The following is a 7,026-nucleotide window of genomic DNA, read 5'->3' as shown; positions in this document are numbered from 1 at the left end:
CTGTCAAAAAAAATTGAATAAAAGATAAAGAGTTTCTCAGACAAAAAAAGCTCAAGTAACACCAAACCACCAAACCAGTACAGCAAGAAACAGTAAAGGGCCTACAATAAGCAAAGAGGAAAAAAATCAAGAGAAAGAGGATTATAGATCTAAAAAATAAAATGGATATAAATAAGGTTTTTATATCAATAATAACCTTAAATGCAAGTGGATTAAATGCTTCAATCAAAAGAGATAGGGTAGTTGCATGGATAAGAAAACATAACCCATACATATGTGGTCTACAAGAGACCCTCCTCAAAAGAAAAGATACACATAGACTAAAAGTGAAGTGATGAAAAATTATATTCCATGTAAATAGAAATGAAAAAAAAAGAGCTAACATAGCAAAACTTATATCTGACAAAATAGCTCTTAAAACAAAGTCTATAGAAAGGGACAAAGAAGGTCACTACATAATGATAGAGAGAATAATCCAACAAGAGGATATAACTATTGTAAATCTTTATGCACCCAATATAGGAACACCTAAATATATAATGCATATTTTGATACACATAAAGGGAGAGATTAACAGCAATACAATAATAGTAGGGGATTTTAACAACCTACTAACATTAATGGATAGATCTTCCAGACAGGAAAAATCAAACAAACTAACAACAAACAAACAAACAAATACAGTAGCTTTAAATAATACACTATATCAAGCAATTAAATTGTTATCTTCAGAATGTTTCACCCCAAAGCATCAGAATATACATTGTTTTCAAATGCTCATCATACATTTTCTAAAATAAACCACATGTTAGGCTATAAAACAAGTGTCAATAAATTTAAGAAGATTGAAATCATATTAAGCATTTTCTCTGATCATAATGGCATGAGAATAGAAATCAACTACAACAGGAAAACGGAAAACATTCAAACATTTGTAAGCTAAATAGCATGTTATTAAATAATGAATGGGTTAACAATAAGATCAAAGAAGAAATAAAATATTTCCTTGAAGCAAATGAAAATGATCATGCAACCCAAAATGTGTGGGGCACAGCAAAAGCAATCCTGAGATGGGAGTTCATAGCATTACAGGTATACCTTAAGAAGCAAGAAAATCTCAAACAATCTAACCCTGAGCCTAAAAGAAGTAAAAAAACAAAACAAAACAAAGCCCATAGAAAGTAGAAGAAAGAAAATTATAAAGATCAGAGTGGGAATAAATGACATAGAGGCTAATATCTATATCTATATCTATATCTATATCTATATATCTATATCAACTATATCTATATCTATATCAACTATATCTATATCTATATCTGTATATCTATCTATCTATATTTATATCTATATCTATATCATCTGATCAATGAAATGAAGTGCTAGTTCATTGAAAAGGTAAACAAGATTGACAAACTTTTGTCCTGGCTGGATGGCTCGCTTGGCTAAAGCATTGTCTTGCAATGCAGAGGTGGCTGGTTCAGTCCTTGGCTGAGGCACATACAGAAACAGATCGATGCTTCTGTCTCCCTCTTACCCCCTTCTTCTCTGGATTCAATAAAAATATAAAATTTGAATAATAAAATAAATAAATACAAAAAAATTAAACAGAGAACAATTTTGCCTGACCTGTGGTGGCGCAGTGGGTAAAAGCGTCGACTTGGAACGCTGAGGTCGCCAGTTCAAAACCCCAGGCTTGCCTGGTCAAGGCACATATGGGAGTTGATGCTTCCTGCTCCTCCCTCTGTTCTTTCTATCTCTTTCCTCTCTCTGTCTCTTTCTTTCTCTGTGTCTCCTCTCTCTAAAAAGATGAATAAATAAAGTGTAAAAAAATAAATAAATTGTAAAAAAAAAATTTAAAAAAAAAAAAAAAAAAAAAGATTGACAAACTTTTAAACAGACACATCATACAAAAAAGAAAGAGGACCCAAATAAATAAAACTAGAAATGATAGAGAAATGTAACAACTGATATCACAGAAACACAAAGGATTGTAAGAACTACTATGAAGAACTATATGCCCCCAAATTGGACAACTTCAACAAAATGGATAAATTATTAGAAACATATAATTATCCAAAACTGAATTTGGAAGAACCAGAAAACCCGAGCAGACCAATTACAACAAAGGAAGTTAAAACAGTTATCAGAAAACTCCCAGCAATCAAAGCTCCTGGACTGGTTGACTTCACAGGTGAATTTTGCAAACATTCAAACACGAACTAACACCTATCCTTATCAAGCTACATAAAAAAATTCAAACTCATTTTATAAGGCATCCATTATCCTAATTCCAAAGCCAGGTAAAGACACTATAAGAAAAAGTAAGTAGCCTGACCAAGCGGTGGCGCAGTGGATAGAGCGCTGGACTGGGATGCAGAAGACCCAGGTTTGAGATCCTGAGATTGCCAGCTTGAGCGCGGGCTCATCTGGCTTGAGCAAAAAGCTCACCAGTTTGAGCCCAAGGTCGCTGGCTCAAGCAAGGGGTTATTCAGTCTGCTGAGGGCCTGTGGTCAAGGCACATATGAGAGAGCAATCAATGAACAACTAAGGTGTTGCAACGAAAAACTGATGATTGATGCTTTTCATCTCTCTTCGTTCCTGTCTGTCTGTCCCTATCTATCCCTCTCTCTGACTTTCTGTCTCTGTAAAAAAAAGACTATATATATAAAAAGGTAACTATACATCAATATTCCTGATGAACATAGATGTTAGAATTCTCAAGAAAATATTAGCAAACTAGATCCAGCAATACATTAAAAAGATTGTATATAATGATCAAATAAGATATATTCCAGGAAGTCAAGGCTGGTATAATATTTGAAAATCAATAAATGTGGTTTATCAAATAAATCAAATGAAGGATAAAAATTACATGATCATATCAACGTAGAAAAAGCATTTGATGAAATCTAGCATCTATTTATGATCAAAACTCTCATCAAAATGGGAATACAGAAAACATACCTTAAAATAATAAAGACCATAAAAGACAACCAAACATATATGACAAACTGACAGCCAACATCATACTCAATGGGCAAAATTTAAAAGCAATCCTATTAATGTCAGGAACAAGACATAGCATTTATTCAACATAGTATTGGAAGTCCTAGTTATAACAATCAACCAAGAAGAATAAAAGGCATCCAAATTGGAAAAGAAGAAGTAAAACTGCCATTATTTGCTGATGACATAATACTGTACATAGAAAACCTTAAAGTCTCAGCTATACCTGATAAATGAATTTGGCAAAGTGTCAGTATATAGAATTAATTTTCAGAAATCAGTGGCATTTTTATGCACCAATAATGAATTGTCAGAAAGCGAAATTAAGGAAACTATCACATAGGCTATTGCAACAATAAAAAATAAAGTACCCAGGAATAATTTTTTTAACACATGCGAGAGAGAGAGAAGGAGAGAGAGAGAGAGAGAGAGAGAGAGAGAGAAACAGGAAGGGAGAGAGATAAGAACATTTAACTTGTAGTTGTGTCACTTTAGTTGTTCATTGATTGCTTTCTCATATATGCCTTGACTGGGGGGCGCCATCCAAGCCAGTGACCCTTTGCTGAAGCCAGCAAACTTGGGTTTCAAGCCAGTGACCTTTGGGTTTAAGTCAGTGACCATGATGTCATGTCTATGACTCCATATTCAAGCTGGTGACCCTGCACTCAAGCTTGTGAGCTGGTGCTCAAGCTGAATGAGCCTGAGTTCAAGGTGGCAACCTTGGAGTTTAGAACCTGCTCCTCAGTATAACAGGTTTACACTTTATCCACTGCACTACCACCTGGTCAGGCTCTAGGAATAAATTTAACTAAGAAGGTAAAAGACTTGTTCTTGAAAAATTATAAGACATTGCAAAAAGAAAACAAGGGAGATACAAACAAGTGGAAGCATATACCATGTTCATGGATAGAAAGAATTTACATCATTAAAATGTTCATACTACCCAAAGCAATCTACAGATTCAATGTAATTCCTATTAATATACCACTGTCATACTTCACAGATTTAGAAAAAATATTGAAAAACTATGTATGGAACCTAAGAATAACCATAATAGCCTCAGGAATCTTGAAAGTGAAATATAAAGTGGGAGGTATTACACTACCTGATATCAAGCTATACTACAAGGCCATTGTAATGAAACAGCTTGGTACTGGCATAAGAACAGGCATACAGAACTATAAAACAGAACAAAGAAACCAGAAATAAATTCACCTTTTTATGGCCAATTAATAATTGACAAAGGAGACAAGAACATACAATGGAGTAAAGGCAGTTTTTTTAATAAGTTGTGTTGAGAAAATTGGACAGATACATGTAAAAAAATGAAAACTAGACCACCAACTTACAATGTTCACAAAAATAAGCTTAAAATGAATAAAAGACTTACCTTATTTCCCCATGTATAAGATGCTCCCAGGTATAAGACACACCTTAATTTTGAGGCCCAAAATTTGAAAAAAAATGTATTACATAAAGTTATTGAACTCAAGTGTTATTCATCATTAAGCAATGACTGCAAATATAACAAGCACAAAAAAGTGGGAAATGCAAGTAAAAACATTTACAACCACTGTATAAGATGAACCCAGTTTTTAGACCCCAAATTTTTTGAAAAAGGGTGCATCTTATACATGGGGAAATATGGTAAATGTAAGTCACAAAACCATAAAAATCCCAGAATTAAACACAGGCAGCAGACTCTCAGTCATCTCTCGAAGAAATATCTTTGCTGATATATCACCTTGGGCAAGTGAAATAAAGAAGAGAATAAACAAATGGAACTAAATCAAACTAAAAAGCTTTTGCACATCAAAAGATACCATTAACACAATAAAAAGACAACACACTCAATGGGAGAACATACTCACCAATATGTCTAATAAGGGGTTAATAATCAAAATTTATAAAAACTTATAAAACTCAACATCAGGAAGGTAAACAATGCAATTAAAAAAATGGGCAAAGGACCTGAATAGTCACTCTCCAAAAGAGAACATAGAGATGGCCAATAGGCATATGAAAAAATGTTCAATCTCACTACTCATTAGAGAAATGCAAATTAAAACCACAATGTGATGTCATTTCACACTTGTCTTAATGAGTTTCACTAATAAATCAACAAACAACAATTGCAGCCCTGCTGGGGGAATGCAGACTTGTGCAGCCACTGTGGAAAACAGTATAGCATTTTCTTAAAAAATTAAAAGTGGAACTGCCTTATGACACGGCTTCCCATTTTTAAGAATGTACCCTAAGAAACCCAGAACACTAATTTCAAAGACTATATACATTCCCATGTTCATTACAGCATTGTTTACAATAGCCAAGATCTGGAAACAGTCCAAGTGTCTGTCAGTGGAAAGTGGATAAAAAAATGTGGTACATTTACACAATGGAGTACTACACAGTCACAAAAAAGGAAATCTTACCTATGCAACAGCATAGATGGATCTGGAGATTATTATTCTAAGTTAAATAAACCAGGCAGAAGAAGACAAATACCGTATAATCTCACTTATATGTGGAATCTAACGAACACAGTAAACTGAAAAACAAAATAGAAATTGAAGCAGGGTCACAGGGAACAGGTGGACAGCTGTTAGAGGAAAGGGGGAAGATGGGATGGCATCAAAGAAGGTGAAGGTATTATGCATATTATATATACAGAATACATTGACACAGACAACAGGGTAGCTATTCCCAGAGTGAAAGGAGGGATGAATGTAGGAGGATAGGGGGAAAGAAACATTGCATGGGGATAGGGGGCATGATTTGGTGGATAGAGCATGTTAATTGAGTGAGACACTTGAAACCATGTCAACACAGTAAATTAAAATTAAAAATTAAAAAAATAAAGAAAAATAAAAAGACAAAATAAAAAAAACTAAAACAAGAAAAGAGTGCAGTACATAAATGTTTTGTGGTTTTCTGTGAGAAGAAAAGTGTAAAATGTTTTTATGCTTTCTAAATCTAAATCACCATGTATTTTTCTGTTGTTTCTTTCTTTGTACCAATAAAATTAATCATAATATTCATTTCTCAACTGAGATTTTGACAAAGACATTTTTTTGCTAATGTTTTGATATTCATATAGAAATTTTACTAGTCCAGTTTAAATATAAAATTTATTTATTATTCTGTTGAGGTTTCTCACCTGAAATCTTAATGGCAAAGGTCAATATGCCTAAATGGAATAGTTACAGTCACATGTTTGTCTCCTGGTTTGCAAAGCAAAGAAAAATACCGCTGAAATGGTTTTAGTTATTCTAATTCTGGTGGATCACTGTAGTTTTTAGACAGACACAATATGAATTGTAGAAGTATTTTTTTTCATTTTTATAATAAAAACTGAGTAATTAAAATGACAGTTGAAAACAATAGTGGGGACATAGCCAATGAAGGAAGGCTCCAAACCTTACTCAATGTAACATTTAATAAGATGACAGTAGCATTTTAAAATCTGACGCAGTCAAAAGGTTTGAGGTATGTTGTTTGAGGTATGTTGTTTGAGGTATGTTGTTACCACACATCACTTCAGCTCTTTTCAGTCAGAAGCTATTTCAGATGTCTTTGCAGTGTATTTGGCAATACACTTAAAAGATTACTATTTATGCTATTAATAATCTGGCTTTAAGTAATTGTGTCCGGCCTGACCTGTGGTGGCGCAGTGGATAAAGCGTCGACCTGGAAATGCTGAGGTTGCCAGTTCGAAACCCTGGGCTTGCCTGGTCAAGGCACATATAGGAGTTGATGCTTCCAGCTCCTCCCCCCTTCTCTCTCTCTGTCTCTCTTCTCTCTCTGTCTCTCCCCCTCCTGTCTAAAATGAATAAATAAAAAAAATAAAGAAAAAATTTAAGTAATTGTGTCCATCCAGCTGCCTATTCTCTCTTTGGTTTTCAGAACCCCCAAAATGAACAGCATGAAACAACAGCAATAGGAAAGGAAGAAACCATAATCCCACTTAGAGTTCCCCCCATCTTTCAGACAGCTGTGAAATTACTAAAAGGCTAATGT

The sequence above is a fragment of the Saccopteryx leptura genome, chromosome 5, assembly GCF_036850995.1.
Source record: "Saccopteryx leptura isolate mSacLep1 chromosome 5, mSacLep1_pri_phased_curated, whole genome shotgun sequence".
In the NCBI taxonomy this organism is placed as follows: domain Eukaryota; kingdom Metazoa; phylum Chordata; class Mammalia; order Chiroptera; family Emballonuridae; genus Saccopteryx; species Saccopteryx leptura.
This window is presented reverse-complemented; position numbering follows the sequence as displayed.